Source organism: Cavia porcellus, unplaced genomic scaffold, assembly GCF_034190915.1.
Source record: "Cavia porcellus strain 051 isolate PalLab524CR breed Dunkin Hartley unplaced genomic scaffold, mCavPor4.1 scaffold_11, whole genome shotgun sequence".
NCBI lineage: Eukaryota > Metazoa > Chordata > Mammalia > Rodentia > Caviidae > Cavia > Cavia porcellus.
In genome coordinates, this window is record NW_026947494.1 from 29,325,456 (window position 1) to 29,345,970 (window position 20,515).

Here is a 20,515-nt window from a genome sequence, read left to right on the forward strand (position 1 = left end):
ATAAAAACTCAGAACAGCCTGAGAATTAGGAGAAAAAAAATCTTAATAAGATATTATAACCACATTAATAACATAATAATGACTATATGAATAACAAAAGCACAAGGCAAAAGTGTTTATTTATTACCGAAAACTGGTTGCTGTGAGAATAGAGAAAAAAAAAAAAAAAGAAAACTCAATGAGTAGATTCTCTCTTTTAAGATATTTACCTATAAAAAAAAGTATAATCCAGGATGGGAGCTTTCTGGGGAAGTAAAATCAAGGAAGGATAATTTGTATCGTATGTGTGTGCGTGTGTATTTAACATGAAACATGAGCATGTTTACATAAAAGTTTCCTCTAATTTTATGATCTTTCTTACATGAAGTGAGAATTTGTATCGACTTCCGCTTCTTGATAGATCACAACAATTTGTGGCAAATGAACCTTCTTGTTAACATCAAGTAGAAAAACTACAGAAATTGAAAAAGAAAACTCATATTCTTAAATATATCAAAAACCTCTGAAAACAATAAGAGCTAGAAGAATTTACATTCCTAAGAGTTCAGACCATTTAATTTTGATCTGAGGGGCAGCAGACTTTTTACTTATGAGCAAGGGGTGACAGCTGAATACTAGTGCTTAATGGAAAAGGTTATTTCTGAGAGGAAAAGATGTCAACAAAACTTTTAACATTTGCAAAGAGTTACTATGGCAATATATGAGAACTGATAAGTCCCCAAGCACGTTATCATTTGCCCATTGAAGACATTGGTTTAATATTAAAGCTTTATAGGAGATTTAGGTCCAAGGCTTCTGGAAACTAGGTAGCCTCATAAATCAATGATCTATGTGAAAAGATGACTGAACTACATTGTCTGCATAATTTCAGGGCCAAGGAATCACAGATCTACAGAACATCGGTGGGAGTCTTGAAGGACAGCTTCCTAGGAATAATGAAGACCTAGAGGAAGACTGGATTTTGCAAAATTTTATCCTTGTCCTGAACCTGTTCAAATTTGTATTAGATTATGTTGCTTATACCTTCTCTGTTTATTAGAGGAAAGGCTGAATCCTATTTGGGGAATAAAAAGAATCATTCAGAAGCTGTATCTTCCTTTTTATTCAATATCTAGAATACAATAAGAGACCTGGATACCAGATGAGATAAGACTATTTTTTAATACCAAGAAAAAAATGAGGTATACAATGGAAGCAAATCTACTGATTATTCAGAATTTGAAATGTACAAAGATTTTAACAATAACTATGATTAATATCTTCAAAAAGTAGAAGAAAATTTTGAGAAAGCATATGACAAGATAAAGATTCTCTTAGGATTAAATTCTATAAGAAAATAAAATGCACATACAAAACTAAAAAAGTTAGTATCAAAAATTTAGACTTTAGTGAACATAATAACAGAGTAGAAGACTAGATTAGTAGATGACGTGCATACACAAAGGAAATAAGTAGAGAACAATTGAACAACAGTATAAACATCATGTGGGCTATGCTTAAAATTATGACATATTTATTATCATGCTCACAGACTGAGACAGAAGCAATTTTGAAACAAATAATAGTAAAGAGGTTTCCAAACCTGATAAAAGGTCTCAGATCGTAGACTCAAGAATCTCAGAGAATGCCAAGTAACAAAAATACAATCGATCGATCAATCAATCATTAACCAAAACAAATTATATTCAGGCACAAAACACTCTGATTGGCTAAAAATCAGAACTAAATCTCAGAAGTTACATAGAAAAAAGAAAATTAACGTTCAAAGAAACCACAATTACACTGACAATTTACTTTCTGCTATAATTGATAATAAAGCAGGCACTGTCGTGTTGCTGCTAAAGTCAGAAAGTGGAATCTTTGGATGATTCTTATAAAAAAGTACTTAGATCTTGTAATATACCTTAAATCATCTCTAGATTATTATAAATTCTAGCATGATATAAGTGCAATGTAGATTGTTGTGTTTAAGAAATAATGACAAGTTTTGTACATGTTCAGTACAGACACAATTTTTTCAGAACATTTTCTGTCCATATTTGGTTGAGTTTGCAGATGCTGTACTTACAGATGTGGAGGGCTGACTGTATGTAAAATGGATCTGACTTACTTAAATGACATATTTAAAGTGCTAAAAGAAAATAACTGCTAATCCACATTTCTATGGCCATAGACTACATACTTACAGTAACTTCTGAGTTATTTTTTCATCAATAAACTTCATAAATACAGCGAACACAGGTATTTAGGCAAAAGGAAAATGAGCCTAGATGAAGATAGAGATAGCAGTGGGAAGAAAGAATATGGTAAATGTAAAACAAAAATCAGTCATAAAAACTATTTGCCATGGTTTGTGTCTAGATGTCCCCAAAAAGCCTCATGCATTCACTCGTTTTTTGTTTCGTTTTGTTTTCCTTCTGGAAGTGGCTAAATCTAGGGGGTGTGATTGATTTGTAGTGCAACGCTGGGATTAAGGGTACTGGGATTAAGGGTGGGTGATTGCTGGATCAAACCACTGATTGGATTGGGACTGCCCTAATTCAGGTAGACTGGATAAAATATAAGGAACAAAAAAGAAACTTGTCTGCTCTCTCCTTTGTTGCTTTCACTTTTTCCCACGACCACCACAACCTGTGCCCCTCTGCCATGTACCACCCTGTCTTGGAGCCAGCTGGTTATGGACTGAAGTCTCTACAAACTGTGAGCTAAATAAACATTTTCCTCTTTAACTTTGTGTGTTAGGTATTTTGTTTCAATAATGAGAAAAGTAACTGAGACATTAATATAAACACTAATATTAAAATATTTCATGATGATTAACATGTCTATCATGCATAATACATGATGATAACACAGAAATCAGAAAGACAGTAATCAGATTTAAAGCAATCAACTGTGTTTGATTTTTTTGTTTTGCTTTTGGTACCAGGGATCAAACTCACGACCTCGTGCTTGCCAGGCAGGTGCTTATGCGGCTGAGCTAAATCCCCAGCCCTATAATCAACTGTGTTAGCCTTATGAAGTAAGTGGTAAGAGTAACTATTTGCATTGTTATCAAGATTTCATGAGGTTAACTGAAAATTTTGATGTTCATTGGGTTTTAGGGATCACAATTTCAGAGTTAATTTGTGGGATACAATTCCTTTTTAGATGAATAAGCAAGACCATCAGTTGACATCTAGCTGTATACCTCATCATTTTGTTTTGCTACACTATCTCCATTCTTTTTTTTTTTTTTGAGGAAAAATTTTTTTTATTTAAGTTTTGTTTAAAGACTAACTAAAACAGAAAATAGGTAGAAACAATACACATGTTCAGAGAAAAAAAAAACAGTAAGAAATCACTAGTTGATGTTTACATATTGTCGTTTTACAAATAGTTGTTCAAGATACAAAAATAGAACATGTAAAGTGGAAGTTCAAACAGCGAGACTGCAAACAGTTCTGTTCAACAGTCCAACAAAAACTTAGTAACGTGGTTGTCAATCCTATACACTTAAACACACATGCAGTTATCCATATCTTCATTTATGTTTAGATTAAACAAACTAAAGCAGGTTAAAATCATTCTGAACAAAGAATAATAGTATTGCTGGATTTCATATCATGACACTCTATGATCAGCACTGGGTACTGTAGTGTCCTTTTTAAAAATTTAATTTAAAGAAATACTAAACAAAACAAAATGGGTAGAAATAATACATAATTTCAAAGAAAAACAGTAAGAAATCACTATTTGATGATTACAGACTGTCTTCTTACAAATAGTTATTCAAGATACTAAAGTGGAGCATATAAAGTGGGGATTCAAACAGCGAGATTGCAACCGTTTCTGTTCAACTATCCAACAAAAACTTAGAAATATGGTTATCAATCCTATACACTTAAACATACATGCAGTTGTCCATATCTTCAATTATGTGGTGATTGAATAAACCCAAGCAGTCTAATATCACTATGAACAAAGAATAATACTATTGCTGGGTTTCACATTATGATACTCCAGGATCAGCACTGGGTATTTTAGTGTCTCTTTTTCTTCAAAGTATCTGTTCATCATGTGTCATAAGATCAGTTCTCATAAACTGTTTATAGATTCTATACACGCATGAGTCTTAACATGTATTTCTGTATTAGAGGGAGAAACAAAACAAAGCAAGGCAAAACAAAACATATTCCTATAAACACATGAAAGGAAAAAAACACATAAGACCATTGTACAAAGAGTTCTACCATGGTTCCTGTGTTGGCTCTTGTTATCTCCAATAGAATTGGCAATATCATCAGACATAGTATGAGTGAATATATCAGTACATAACAGTATTAATAAAAACACAACTTTGCATATAGTATAGAACTTCAAAAGCAGGCAATTATCAAACTAGAATGCGTATTGTAGAGTCCTATCATCTTCAGTGTATTTCCCTGTACTCTCTGACTTGATACTATCAAACATATCAGTTTTGAATAAAATCTTCTCTGCCTCATTTCTGTTATGCTCTTTTTTTGGCCATCAGTTTTCTGCTTATCTTCTTCATTCTGTTTTCTGCTCCATTCACTGAGGCCTCTCTGCCTCTGTTCCTGGAATCCTAGTACTTTTCTCTCTCTCTAGAATGCCCTGCAGCTTTTTCTGTAGAGTTGGATTGGTGGTTGCAAATTTCCCAAGTTCCTCTTTGTCTCGGAAGCGTCTTGTTTCTCCATTAATTTCTAGAGACAGTTTAACAGGTAATATCAATCTGGGATGGAGGTTATTTTCTTTCAGGGCTTGGAATATTTTGCTCCAGGCTCTTCTTGAGTTGATGGTTTGTGTTGAGAAGTCTGCCATTATTCTGATGGGTCTTCTTTACAGCTGATCTGTTTCTTGTATCCAACAGCTTAATATTCTGTTCTTATATTGAATTTCTGGGATTTTGATTATTGTGTGCCTGAGTGTAGCTCTGTTTTGGTTGTAGGTGGCTCTGTATGCCTCATATATCAGAATATAATTTCCTTTTCCTATGCTTGGTAAGTTTTCCTTAATTATTTCTGTGAATAGCTTTTGTATTTCCTTTGTACCCCAGCTTCTTCATTCACATTCTTTATTCTCTTTTATCAGGCTGTCAAAGTCATAATAATAACCCTCTCATTATTTCATTTACCTATCTTTATCCTCAAATCAATGTGCTTCCCTGTTACTTTACAAATCTAAGGAGTAAGCAGTTTTACTTATTTCTACTCTCCTTTCCTTCAAATCAACCTGTTTGTTTTGAACAAGGAGTAACATCCTCTTAAAGACACTTCTTAACCTCTTCCACCTGGTTGAACATTTGTATGAACATCTGTGTATGTATCATGAGTAATACTTTATTTTGTTACCTGTATTTTGCTTATGCACCAAACGTTAGCTTATATTTTTTTGTTTCCTTCTGAACTGCACCTATTTCCTTTTCTCTCAAAAGCAACACTCCCTCTTATCTGTAAAGGTTAGGTTCCAAGCTCCTCAAGAGATGCTTGAAACCTCGGACAGTACTGAACCCACTATGTACTATGCTCTTGTCCTACACATGCCTGTGATCAAGTCTAATTTATAAATTAGGCACAGGAGGTGGGACCAATAACTCATAATAACAGAACAATTATAACAGTAATAAAAGTTATGTGAATGTTATGTCTATCTCAAAATATACTATTATATTGTGCTCATGCTTCTTGTGCTGTTAGAGCTGACACAATGTCCACATGATTAGAGGAAGTGGCGTGAATGACATAGACATTTTGATACAGCATTAGGCTACTAAATGTTACCTAAATATAAGTACCTTATTGCCACAACAGTTGATCTGATAGTGAGTGACTATCAGGTAGGTAGCTTATGCAGTGTGGATACTCTGTACAAGTAAATGATTTTCTTTATGTGCGTGTTGAAGTGGGAAGGCATAAAACTATCATACTACTCAGAGTGTTATACAACTTAAAATTTATAAATTATTTCATGAATTTTCTATGCTGTATATTTTTTAACCTTAGTTGATTGTGGGTAACTGAAAGGAAGGAAGGCAAAACATTTAAAAGGTCAGTAAATTATAGACTCCAGCATAAGTGACTCATTTCAAAGTTCCAACTTGTCACTGTCAAGTAACACTGACTCTTAAATTCTCTACCTGTATTTCCTTACCCGTAAAATGATAATGAATATAATAAGGGTATTTGGGAAGTGGGTGGTTTCTGTTGAGAACTCTTCAGTACTTACTCATAATAAAAATTAACTTCTCCAGTAAGTGCTAGCTGCTGTTCTTATTTTTCCTTCATTACTATTTTTCTTTCTGCTCTGATTTACAGTTCCATGCAACAATCTTTCTTTATTTACTTCACATTTAGGTTTAGAAACCTTTCTGAACTTTGGCTAATTTTAACAAAAGACTTGAATTGACCTCCATTTTGTACCTCTGTGTACGCTTTCCATTTGTTACTCTAACTCAGTTCTTAAAGGTATCAGAAAGCAATTTTATTTCTCACAGTAAATGAAAGACAATTAATTGCTTTGTCTCTGGTGAGGAGTTTCTTCTGCAAACTAACTGTTCATTTCAACTCTCATTCCTTCAAGAAATATTTCCATACTTGTTCTCTTTCTTTCCCAGCAGGGAAGGTAAATTGTTACCTGCCATACTGATTATGTCAGAGGATTACTCAATACACAAATGCTTCACAGGTACAAGTCAAAAGACCATCAATGGTTTTTTATTTAAAGAAGTTTAAATGTGTTTTTTGATTTAAAGAAGTGCAAGTTTCTTGATCAGCAGGTTGTCATTCCTGATATAAACAAACAGCCTAGACTTGAAGAACTAAAACTTAAATGGTCATTTGCCCTCTGTATCTATGGATTCCACATCTGCAGATTCAACAAATTGCTGATCAAAAATGTTGAAAAAAATTATACCTGCATGAACTAACAGAGATTAATAGTAAAGTTATCTATCTTTTGCATATATATACACATACATACATATATATACATATGTACATACAAGCAAACATAAAGAGATACATATGTACATATATATACATATTTATATTTATTTGCTTTTTAAAATAAAAATATAAATAAAAAAGTTATGTCTGAATGGAACATATGCACACTGTTTTTGATTATACTCCCTTAGTAATGCAGTATGACAACTATTTTTGTAGCACAGCATTTGCATTTTATTAGATACCCAGAGATAATTTAAGGTATAAGGTAGGATGTGCGTAGCTTATATGCAAATACTACACCTAACACTTCATATTAGGGACCTGAGGAACTGTGAAGTTTGATATCCAAGGTGGTTCTGAAACCAGTTCCTCAGGCACTTAGTAGTATGACTGTATGAATTAGACATTTTCCTACAATGACAGGAGGATTTAAAAAGCATGGAATTTTGCCTTGCCCTCACTAGTCATGGAGGAGCTGATGTTTGTTCAGATGATAAAACTTTCAGGAGAGGCGCTCTGAGGTGAAGGCAGCACAGAGAAGAGCCACACTGGGATCTGAAGCTGGGTCATGTGGGAGTATCAGGTAAAGCTGCACAAGCAAGACAGATGCTATCTTCCTATATCACCAAGAACTAGCCTTAGTACACACAGCTACAGTGCAAAATAATTGTAAGTGATTTATTTGTTTAGTGCACAGTTTCCAATCATGACTTAGATATTTAGAATTTAGTTTGTCAAATTGCAAACCCTCTCAAAACACTTCTATCCTTCCATGTTTACTCTGTCTGAAGGGTTTCGATACTTTTTCATTTCCTTCACCAACACAGTTTCTTAGAAAAGACCTCTGGTGTCAAGGAGATCTTTCTACATGACTCTGGAGAGTATGCTGATTTTTCTTAGAAATAAAAAGTCACTTTCTTTGAAGTAAGCAAACCAGCATGCTAAATGATTCTTGTTGTCAGCTTACAATATCAACCCTAGGGAAAGTGGCTGACTCTGTCACTATCCTCTGCTGTACGAAGCCAGCCCATTTGGTAAACACCCAGTTGTGCTCTTCTTTCCCATGGACAGTAAGATCTTACTTTTATTCTAATTAAATTTAGTATAGTGAGTGTTTGCGGTGACTTATGAGAAATTGTTCAGGAAGTATTCAACAAGCTTTCTCTCCCTCACTCACCAACTTTTAACTGCAAAATTAGTTGACTTATGAACCATTAAAATACAAAAACAATACTATTTACACACATGGATGTATAAAGCCACAAAATCATTTTCTGGAGATAAATATTCTTTAGTTTTTAATATGCAACCGTGGTAGGATATTATCCAGATGTGATAGGGGATACATGGAGAGGCTTCTGCATTGTTTATAGATTAAAAGTTGTTTGATTATGTAGCTACTGACAAGAGGGTACATAGTAGTCATCTCAGTCTCAAGCAGATTTTGAAATTTTATTAGAATAATCCAAGGATGTTACATTAACAAACGAAGCCTAGAATATCAGTGATTTACCATGACAATGATTTACCTCTCACACGTATAGTGCAATGCAGTTGTGGTAGGAGTAGGAGGGTGAGTCTGATGTTTCACACAGCCACTCTGGGTTCTAGGCTAATAGAAGCTTCCCACCTTACATCTGCATGGTCTGAATGATGACTTTCTTGATGACAGGGGAAAAGATAGCATGGGGTGAGGTCGTGTCTGTTCTTCTGCTCTTATTGAGAGTGGAGCACATGTCTCATCGACTTACATTAGTCCCCTAGCAACAATTATAAGGTTGGGAAATATAATTTTTATATGCTTAGAAAAAAAGAAGTTCAGATGCTATTCTTCCAAAGAAATTTTTACCATGAACTCACAAAAATGAGGGTTATACTAAATTTTGGTTAATCTTATCAGAAATAAATGTTTTTACTTGGTTACTGGGACTCTGAAGGGTACAGGAAATATGAACTATGTATGATTAACAAGTATGTAAAGAATCTGAAACTTAATTATGGTCCTCTTGGACCATATGGAGTTTGGTTTTCTAATAATATTTGTGCTTGTGAATTGAGAAAAGGGATAACAGAACACAGAAGCATCAATAATTCTATCTTTGGTCACATAGTTCCATTTAGGAAGATATAAGTGCTTTCAATAATTGACAGCAATTTAATATGGAAACAAGCTTTTTTACATAAAAGCACAAAATGGTTTGAGTCATAATAGAAGTGGATTGTTGACTTGTTGAATTACTCCAAAAATTCACTTATATCATTTCAGAATTAAACCTGAGTTAAGTGCACCAGAAGAATGAATTTTTAGACCATGCAACAGGATATTCAGCTTTTTCTTCCTCGGGTTCATTCTCCACACAGCCACCAGAATTTTTATGTCACTGTGGCCCCAACCTGCTGAAAAATCTTCCAACTCCTTGTCAAACTCCATAGCACAAACTACAAAATCCTTTTTTATCTCACTTTGCCTGCTTCTTTAATTAAAATCTCTACTATTATCTGCATTTTACTCTATTCTCTTGGTACTCCACACTTTTACACAGAAGCTGCAATTGTTTGATTTTCACCAGTTTGTATTTATTTAATTACCACTGCAAAAAAATAAATAGCAAAAACGACTTTTAGAATATTCTGTTTACAATCCTGATGTAAAACATTTGTTTAACTCCAATAGATTTTATTTAAAATAAAAAGAAAACAAAGGAAAGAAGAAATGAAGGGAGAAAGAGAAAGGAACAGAAACGAAGAAAATTTATGTTTGAATTTTTAGATACATTTAGGTTTTGCATTCTATTTTTAAAAGAAATATAGACTTACTGATACCAAAAATTAAATTTCTTTCATAAGATCTTTTCAATTTCAAATGTTATACATGCCAATAAGTAAAATTCAAAAGTACACTAGCACTTTTGCTAAATACATAGCATCAGTACTAAAATATAGTGATATTATAAATACTTGTATTATACTAACAATATGGTTAGCGTTTGTCTTAGTTACTTTCTGATTATTGAGACACAGTACCTGGCATCCACAGTTTCAAGATGCAGAAGTTTATTTTGACTCACAGTGGGTAGAGGCTTCACTACATAGTCAGCTATTTCCAGGCTGGCTTGCCAAAGTGGCGTGGCAGAGGAGAAACAGCTTGTGGCATGACGGTGGGAAGCAGTGAGCAACCCAGGGAGGAGGGAGGGAGACCGACCTTTCCAGGTCTTGCCCCCGGGTGATGACCTCTTCCAACTAGGGTTTATCTCCCATGGTCACATTTAGCTGTAAATTCATCTGTGAACTAATCCACACAGCTGGAGCCAGTTGACTGTGGATTGAGTCTCCTAAAACGGTGAGCCAAATTAAATATCTCTTACTTCAAATTGTGGGTGCTTGGTATTGTATCTCAGTGACGGAAAAGTAACCAATATAGACAGTTGGTACCAGAGAATTGGAATCATGCTGTGACTACACTGGCCATGTGGTTCAGAAGGCTTTGAAACTGTTTTGTAAGAGGAGCTTGAAAAGATTTGGAGAAGCAAGCTGGAGAAGCCCTAGAACAGTGATAGCAAACCTTGTAGAAGTTTCAGTAATAAATTTGGCTGTGGCATGCCTACCATAGGTTTAGCACCCCTCCCCTAGAATGTTGTAGGCAGAGCCTGATGAGTGATTCTGGCCACATCTTAGAAAACAAAAAGGGTGATAGAAATGTGAACAATAAAGGCTAGGCTTAGAATGTTTCCCTTGGGGACAAGGGAAATTATATATATGGGTAATAAGACTAGAGTCCCTGTACATTACCTTATGATGAAAAAGATTTGTCAGTATTTTGCCCATGTGCTGAGATTTTTATGGGAAACTGAGATTAAAACCAATGAACTAATCAGTCTAGCAGAGGAAATTCTTAGAAAGCCTAACATTCAGGCTATGATATAGGTATTGCTGGGGATTTCAGTTAGACTTATAATGAAAAATTGGGGGCAAAAAGCAAGGCAAAAATTTTTGAAAAATTTAAATTTTGGTTCAGAAGAAACCATGTGTAAGTTTGGTACCAAAAAAAAAAAAAATGTAGCTGCTGAAAAGCTTGTCAGTGTTATGGTTTGTGTCTGAATGCATCATAAAGCCTCATGTAGACATGGCAGCAGGTTTCTAGAGGTTGAGACTGATTCATTGTCCAGTGCTGGGATTATTGGTGTTAAACGCCACACCTGCTCCAGGGCAGGTATAGCCTATACACAATATAAGTGAGAGTCTTCTCATTTGCTTCTACCTTTTTTCTCTTGTTACTTTTGCTGTCTTTTGCTTCATGAACCGTTGCCCTTTGCCACATCACTCTGTCTTAGACTCAGCTGAATATGCACTGAAAACTTCACAAACTGTGAGCTAAGTAATCCTTTATCTTTCTTGATTTGGGGCATCAGATATTTTGTCACAACAATGAGAGAAAAGTAATCAAGACAGCTACCATTAAAAGTAAATGAAGTATTTATATTTTGTACAGAACAAAGAAAATGCCTTCAGGAGTTCTCAGAGATCAGTAAAACCCTACTCATTTCGGGATCAAAGGTATAATATCAACCTTTTATTTGAGAAGAGAGACCCTAGACTTCCTGCCAGAGAAAGTTTACCTAGGAACTGGATTCATTTCACCATGCTCAGCCATCCAAGCACTTAGAGGCTGCTGCTGTCATGGTCTAAAAGGAGTTGGCCACTACCTACACTGAGAGTGGACATTGGTGTCATCTTTGTGATGCTGGTTTTATTAACATATAGAATGCAAGAGTTGTGGGGGCCTGGAGGAGTCCACCTAGCTTTCAAAGGCAGGTCTGGGAGGCCAGACAGACAATCCCTGAGAGGACTATGTGGGAATCTGTGTGAATGAAGACAGGTACGGTAGAGATGCAGAAATTGGAGAGGATATGAATGTGGAACAGCTGATGAAAGCTGCAGGAAGACATGAAGCCTGTTTAAGAGAAAGGCTATTTGGGCTGCAACAAGCAAGACCTTAGGGATGGAGCTTCCCAAGCACCCTGAAACTCAGATGTTACACCATCTGCTTTGAATTCTGAACATGGATCTATAGAATTGGTCTTACTTGGGTCTAAGTCTTTTCTACTATCATTTTCTTTTTTCAAATGGGAGTAGTGATTCTGTGCCATCGTCCCTTGAGATTATATATCTTGTTTTCAATTTTTACAATAGTTCACCCCTAATAGTTTGCCTTGAATTTTAGAAGATTTTGACTCAGACTTTAAAAAAAATGTTGGAATGTTGAAATGCTAGAGAAGGGATTATTACATAACAGTTGAAGGAGAGATAACTGTTTCATTTTAGGTGGAATTATATATGATCTTGTGTTTATTTGGAGATTAAATATGGTTTAAGGAGATGAGTTGGGTATCAGGTTAACAAGGGGTGGGAGATGACAGTTAAAGTGGAGTGCCAACATTATTGGCTTTGGTATCTTCCTGGCAGAGGAGTGACACATACATGGCTATATCTAGATGAGTCACAGAGTAACTTTGGGGTCTACATCTGGTGGCTGGCTCCTCTCCAGCACTGTCCCATTGCACTGCATTCCAGGCACTAGGAGCAAAACATCTTTGCTCTAACAACACTTTCTACTATGATTTCTCTGCCTTGGCACTAGGTGATCATGGTCTCAGATTAAAACAGTGAGCCAAATTAAGCTTTTCTTCCTTAGTTGTGGGTATTGGCTACTGTTTCCTAGTGATGAGAAAGCTGACTAAGGCAACAAGTCATTTTTTAAGTATATGTGTTGTGAATGAAAGTTTCATATTTAGTGCTTTTCTTTATTTTGAATAACAACTTTTAAACTGTAATAACATAATTTATCCATTTTCTCTGTTTTGTATGTTTAAAGTTATTTCTTAAATTGTAGTTCACTATTGCCTGTGTAATACATAGTGTTTAAATTCATTGAAAGAAATTGGTCCATGTACATAACACACCTTGATTCTTTTTTTCATCCTCTTTTCTTCCTTTCTCCTTCCACCTATCCCTGTATCCATTTCTTCTTTTTGTATATTTGCAGTAGATAATGTGTACATTCTTTTGGGAGAATTGGTGCAACTACACAACACACATGGGGGGATCCATTTTTCTTTAGGATTAATATTTTTATTTCTTGTTTCATAATTTTGTGTTTAGGAGTATATTGTATAGATTTATGGTTTTAGTTTGTATGATGAGCTACAATCCTCTCTGGCTTATTTTGGTGTATTATGCAAGGTAAATAATTTTTCATGAAGTAATTAATTTCTCTGTGACCTTGGCTTCTGGTCCTAGTCTAATAAATTTCCTTTTATCTTTCTGACTAGTACTGACATGTACCTTACTTTGCCTGTACCTCTACTTCCTCTTGCTACTGGGAACAGAGTTTTAGGTATGATTTCATAGACAGGCTTCTTCCCACTCATATTTTCTGAAATTGATTGCTTACCTCCAGACAGCGTGAAATCCTAGATTCCTTTGCCCATGCTAGCCATGCATACCCAGCAGGCTCTGATGCTGCATGTGGCATATGTTTTCTGTGCTTTGCAATATTTCATTGATACCATTATTTTCTTTTGCAGCCCAAGCTGAATATCCTCCAAGCGTTTCCACACAGAATTTCTGACTGCAAATTTAACATTACCCATTCTGTGCCATATAGGAAATTTAGCCAGAGAATGCCTAAACATGTCCAGAACTTTTACAAAAGTTCTTTTTACAAGAGCAATGATTGCTGTTGCTCTTGAAAGCCACCATTGATTGTAGAATTCAGTTTCAATAATTGCATATCTACTCTGCATCTGGACAATCCTGATTAACACTTCTCATCAAATATATTAATAGTTTTTGCATAATATCTGTTTAACTGAATGGGAAAATTTAAAGCTAAGCAATGGCAAGGACATATCCAAATAAGTACGGAAACATTCATGTGTGCACTATCACAAAATAATGATTATTTCTGTTGCCTCTCTGCCCAAAAGGAGTGAAAAAATATGAAGAAGAAATATGAACTTTTAAGTAAATCTGAGTTTTATAAAGATGCTTTCTAAGCCTCAGATTGTACAGAATCTCATTTCAATGAACACGAAGAGTATAAAAAAGAATACATCTATGATGTAGATTGCATCTTCAAATTGAGGTAAATATGTGGTGTTCACAGGCTGATTTCTTTTGAGTAGAATCTATTTCCTTTCAGACAGTAGTTTTATGAGCCTATGGCGAAGCAGTTTAGGCAATTCAGAAATTTAAGGACAGCTTAGACTTTCACTACTTGACCAGAGCAGACAGTCTGTGCATCTCTGTTCTCAAGGGGCAATACACTCATGGCATTCATTATTGCAAAGCTGTCTGGCAGAAGTTATAAAAAATATGTTTTGCAAGAAAGTTTCTGAGCCACAAAACTGTGTAAATTACTTAGATATCTTTCTGTCTACTTAGGAAAAGAACATCATTTTCTCTTGCAAAACAGATTGTCTTTTTATTTCTGACTTATTTTCTTTTATTATTTGCTGACCTACTTTTTGAGTTAACAATGAATTTACACATGTGAAAATTTAAATGTATACATGGAAGAAATAATATCAGTCCTCCACTGACCCTCACCTTGCCTATCCTTTCAGAGGTTCACTGTGCGTATAAATGAATATGATTTTTTATTCTAATGCACAACTCCATTAAAGAAATAAACGGCTAGACTCTGTGCCACTGCCACTGTCTGTTATTCCTGGTTTTCTTATTTAACCTCTCCTATGTTAGAAATCTCTTCATTCAGGCAACTGATCTCAAGATTGGCCCTCTATACATTGTCTAATAGCACTATTTGGAAATGTTTTCATATAATGTTACAAAAAAGTATGTCCTTTCTATACTGCATAAATTTGTAGATGCACCTTTATATATTTAATTATTAGTGTGATAGATAAGGATATCTCTGTAATCTATTGTTACAACAAACATTGCTACAACGAATAATTTTTTACATGAATGTGACAGTGAATCTTCAGGTCATATTCTTAGAAGTAGAATTGCCTAGATAAACAGAAAATGCATTTATATCTTCTCAGATATTACCAAATTGGAGTCAACCATGACTGTGCCCACCAGCATGCTTACAGAATCTGAGACAGTGCTTCTTCCCTTTCACGGTGACAAGAGAGACTGATCTTCATTCATTAAATTGGTGAAAATCTAGAGTTTTAACACTGAAGTAGAGATTTAACTTTCATTTCATTTTTATTAGTTGAGATTGGGCTTTATTTGTTAGGAAATTTTTGTAATTTCTTTTGCTGAGAACTGTTTGTATCTTCATCTCATTTTTCTATTTTTTTCTTTCTTAGAAGTATATGTTTTAAAGAAATTTACTCTTCACATGCTGAGTCTTAAATATTTTCTAAATACATCATCATGTTTTGATTCCAAATTTTAATGCATATTTTAATGAAAAATTATTTTGCAATCCAACTTTTCTAAGTTATCATGTAACTTATAGATCTTGTATCACAAAAAGTCACCTTTAAGGTTATAAAACAGTGCTTTCATTTTTTCTTAGTATGTAGTAATTCAACTTTTCTATAATTACTTAGGATACATTTGTCACCTATTCTCATGAATAATGAAGCATAGTTCTAACTTAGTTATTTTTTCAGTATGCTCACTATTAGTTGAGTAAAAGAAGTGAGTCAGTAAAGAGTGAGTTGTCAAGCCAATTACAAGTGTGACTTAAGTTTAATGTCATAGAAAAATTTTGACCAATCTTGCAAATTACATATCCTCAAACTATAGTACCCATGGGCCAGTAGAGCTGGACCATTTATGTATCAGTCCCCACCAGTCACTGGTTGAAAATATAGGAGTGGGTCATTCACCCATATTTCCAGCAGAGGTGCTGAACTGACCTCTCTCCAGCTTCTGAATCATGGAGTCCAGCAATCAAAACTCTGAATCTGCAGGCCACACTTTAGTGGCTGAGTTTCAAAGGATGTGAGCCAGCCACCTACCAGTCTGCTGCATTCTGGTTATGAAAAGAAATAGAAGCATGACCAATTGTTAAATGTTTTATGCTTAAAAATATTTCAGTCTGTAACTTCCTTTTTTCTCCAAAAATGATTTTTAAAAAACCACTAGAAGGATTTATTGTGTTCTGTCTTCTCAATACTTCCTCATTTCCTATTTTACTCATTTAGTCTAGAGCACTGAGCCAGTATGTACCGTGAAACTTTTTTTTCTGCCCTTAAAACATTTCCAGTGTCCACCTAAGTTTAATTTTCATGTACTTTTTAATGAAGTTGTGTATGACTTTTTCTTTTTAAGCTTAGAAAACATTTTTCCATGGACAGTGAAATTGATGGTTATTCTTCCTCTTTCCACCTCATCTCCTCCCACTCCCTTAATTCAGAAAAACTAGTCTGTTTATATTCATTTAATTAGCACTTCAGAGGAGGTCTTTCAGTGCTGGCTACTGCTCTGCTCATGGTACTTGCCACACAGTTGCATGGGGCCCTGTGCCTGAAAGGTCCTGGTATAAAATCTTTGCTGTTATCATTGGGAATTCTTCATTTTATCTTTGAATTTATGTCCTGGAAATGAGATCCAATGAAGCAAGAAAGAGGTACCAGTTCCTTAAAGACACCATTCACTGTCTCCTGCCTCCAGCCCAAACTCTGGCTGCAGACTCCAAAAAAAATGGCTCAGCTATCCTGGGGGGATTCTCGCTACCTACCACCCAGCCAATTTGAGGTGCATTCATGTGCTTTGTGTCACTTAACTGGGATGTGGGGCATCTGTGATGCACCACAATCATCCTTTTGCTGTGCACCAAGGAAATCACATTAGCAGCAGGGGAAAAAACAAAAGCAAAAACCAGACACTGACAAATGGAGAGAGAAACAGGGACTGCAGAGGAAAGAAAAAATCCATTTTCAATGCATCTGCAAATAAGAAATCTCACATTTGCATTTTGCTCTGTAACCCACAAATTATCCCACTGACCCTAGTCAGCCATCTGATAATCATAGGAGATATCTCTTCAATCAAGTGTTTTGGTACTTCAACCCAGAACTGCTTCCTAAAAAAAGTATTCCCTGGGTCCCACCCACTGACTGAACAGTCCTGCTTCTCCTCTCATGCTGCTCCATAGCATCCTAAACACTGGACTAGTTGACTTCCTACTCATCTCCTTTGTCCCTCTGCCATGCCTTCCTTTTATATTCTCTCCATTGCCCTCTCTCATAGGTCTTATCCAAAGAGCATTCTGTTGTTGTTAATGAGAGAAAAAAAGATAGCAGAATAGGAAAATGAAACAATGAAAAACCTAGTCAGTTTCTCCTCATTGCTAGGTTTGTCTTTGGTGTGTTGTTCATTGTTTGTCAGAAAGAGCCATGGGATATTTATTTAGTGTCAGAAAAGTATCTCGAGTAGGAAATTTAATTTGTTTCACCAGCGAAAGTAGCTTCATTTACTGAGATTTAGATTAAAGCCCTTTCTTTCCCAGACACCACTGTGGTGTAAAAGTGTCCTCAGACTTTCTGATAAACACATGAAGTCAGTACTTTCCTGGTTTCTCTTGTCACTTTGAATTGATGGACATTCATATGTATAGCTATGCAAAATGTTAATGTACTTCTAAACACAAGGCGTTTATCTTTGCCTTGACAAAAGGTTCCCTTTCTACAGTGCCACTAACATTTTAAAGTTCCAATTGTAAAGACATTCATTCATATTTTATAGCTATGTAGTCTCACTGTATAATAATTTTGGAAAATGCCTAGCAAATTTTTCCAGTGTGAACCTGGTCACGCAAATTCAAAGACTGGTAGAGTAATTTTTCTGTTTTCTTTTCAATCTTTTTCCAAAATAATATGAATATTTTCATGGCTAAATGGCCTAAAAGGTATTTTCCTATTATAAATTAAATAAATTTTGGTTTGTTTAGCTGAATGGATATACTCATGACCCAAATTGCATTTGATATCATTTTATCTGCAGCTTCATATTGGTTAGCTGCGTGAAATTTAGCAAATTTTCTAACATAATTGCTGAAGCAATGTAACACATTAGTATCTGAGAAACTCTCATAGTAAGTAGATTTTAATGCATTATATTTCTGTATTTTATCTGCAGCAGAAAGCAAAGATGTGACAGAGAATGGAGCTAAGTACCGAAATTGCATAGTATTGTTTTGCTTATGTCAGTACTTTCTTTCTACCAGAATTTTTCAGTGCCATAGAACTGACAGATACAGCTATTACAGGAAGGAATCTATGGATAGGAGAATCTTAGTAGTGATTAAAAATGTGAAAAAAGAATCACTCATTAATATTTACTGCAATTTATATCTCAGTTAACACAGTAGGAGCAGAAACCCAAAGACTGGGAAATAGATGCATCTGCCAATGAATCCAAATTACCTCAAAATCACAATGCTACACTGCTAAGTAATAGTTATAAAATTATTCTGCAATATGATCATTATGCACATCTAAATCATATCAATAAACTTAATTTAAAAATTCTGGAAAGAGTTCCAAGAACTTGTTGAATGAAAATATGATTTAATATCTTTATCCTTAAACATTCGTCTCTATTTATGAATGCTATTACATTTTGGAAAAATGAATTTAAGTTCCCAAGTTCTTTTATATTTACTTTTATTCTTTCATCCTTATATCTCCAGGAACTAGTAGAGGGTTTATAATGTATATAACATAGTTGGCAATGTACTTTCCAATAAATGAGATCATCCTCACATAGCCATGTGAATAGATTAGTGTGACATTTGTCTTTCATCATTTTAAAAATGAGGAAAGTAAATATCAGAATATGTTAGTTATTTAAATCCCACAGACAAGTAAGAGTGAGGATTGAGACCCAAGTGACCAGGTCTTTCAACTTCTAGCTGGAGCTTTTCTATTGCCTCTCAGTAGTAAAACAGGTTTCTATTCTTTCTGGAATAGAGGAGTCTTGAAATTTTGGATATAATAACTTGTTTCTAGCTTTGGATTGGTGAGTGATGAATCAGAAAAAATAATTCTTTGTACCATGTATGTTCAAAATCTCAGAGCTTTTCCCTTTCCTTTTCCTTTTACATTCTGTCTTAGTCTATTTCACTCATGTATAACAGAAAACCACAAACTAGATTACCTTAAAGTGAGTACAAATTCACTTCTTATAATTCTGAAGATTGCTGAGTCCAAGATCAATGAGTTGGTATTTGATAGGGCCTTCTTGTGCCATCGCACAGCAGAAGGCAAGAGAATCAGAGTGAACAAGGGAGAGGACGAAAGTAGGCTGTAGAGGGTGGTAAGCTCACTTTTTTAGAAGGATCAGTGCTGGTCCACACAAATGCTGTTGAAATAACATTAACCCACTCATGAAAGTGGAGTCCTCATGACCCAGACACTTTCAACCCATCTCCCTACATTGCCATAGTCAGGACCAAGTTTTCAAAACACAAATTTTGAGGAACACAATAAAATCACTGTATTTGACCTGAATCTAAGCTTATATCATTCTCAGATGAAAAAAATACACTTATTCCATTCCAAAAGCCCCAAAGCCTTAATTTATGTTCGGCACCAACTCAAAAGTTCAAGCTCTGCAATCTTATCAAGATCGGACATGGACAAGACTCAAGGCATGATTCATCCTGAGGCAAATTCCACTCCAATGTGCATCTGTGAAATTAAGCAAATTGTCTACCTCTAAATTAAAACGGTGGTACAGGGATGCAATAGACATTGCTATTCCAAAAGGCAAGAAGAAAAAAATAATTGATTCCAAGTAAATCCAAAAGCCAACATAGTGAATAATGTCAAATTTGAGGGCTGTAGCATAATCTTCCTTGACACCACAGGCCCTCTGAGGTAGGATTTATCCTACAACCTCAGGAAACCCTGTCCTCATGGCTTTTCTGGGCTTTGCCCAAGCAGCAGCTCTGGTGAGTTGCACTCTTGTGCCTGAAGCTTTCCCAGGCAGTCATTGTCCACTAGTGGCTCGGCAATTAAGAGGTCTTTGGGAGCAGCCTTGCTCCCTAGTATCCTCTAGATATGTCCATAGCAGAGACTCTTTGGGCAACTCTACTTCTATGTCAAATGTTGGCCAGAAGCCAAAAGCTTGAGCTATCCTTTGAAATCTAGATGCACCCCCCTATAGTCAATATCTCATGCACTCTGATTGTCTGCTTATGGCCACTGCAAAGATTTACCACTTGCACTTTCTGCAATAATAGCTCAAACTGCACCTGGGCTTGCTTGAACTATGGTGTAGCTGGGGAGCAGTGTACCAGAATGAACCAAACAGACATTTTAAATACAAGGCAGTCACTGCTGATATCCCTAGGGCTTCATGATCCCCTCTTCTGGGACTTCCTCAAGGATCTCTGCAATAGCTTCAGAATCTTTCATTTATTGTCTTGATGAATGCAATCTAGTTAATCTCCATCTATTCTAATTCCTTTATCAAAGGTCAATTGACTATACCTTTGTGTGCCTTTTTATTCTTTACACGGCCAGGCTAGATATTTTCCAAAATTTTGTCTTTGTTTTCTTTTATACATAGTATCT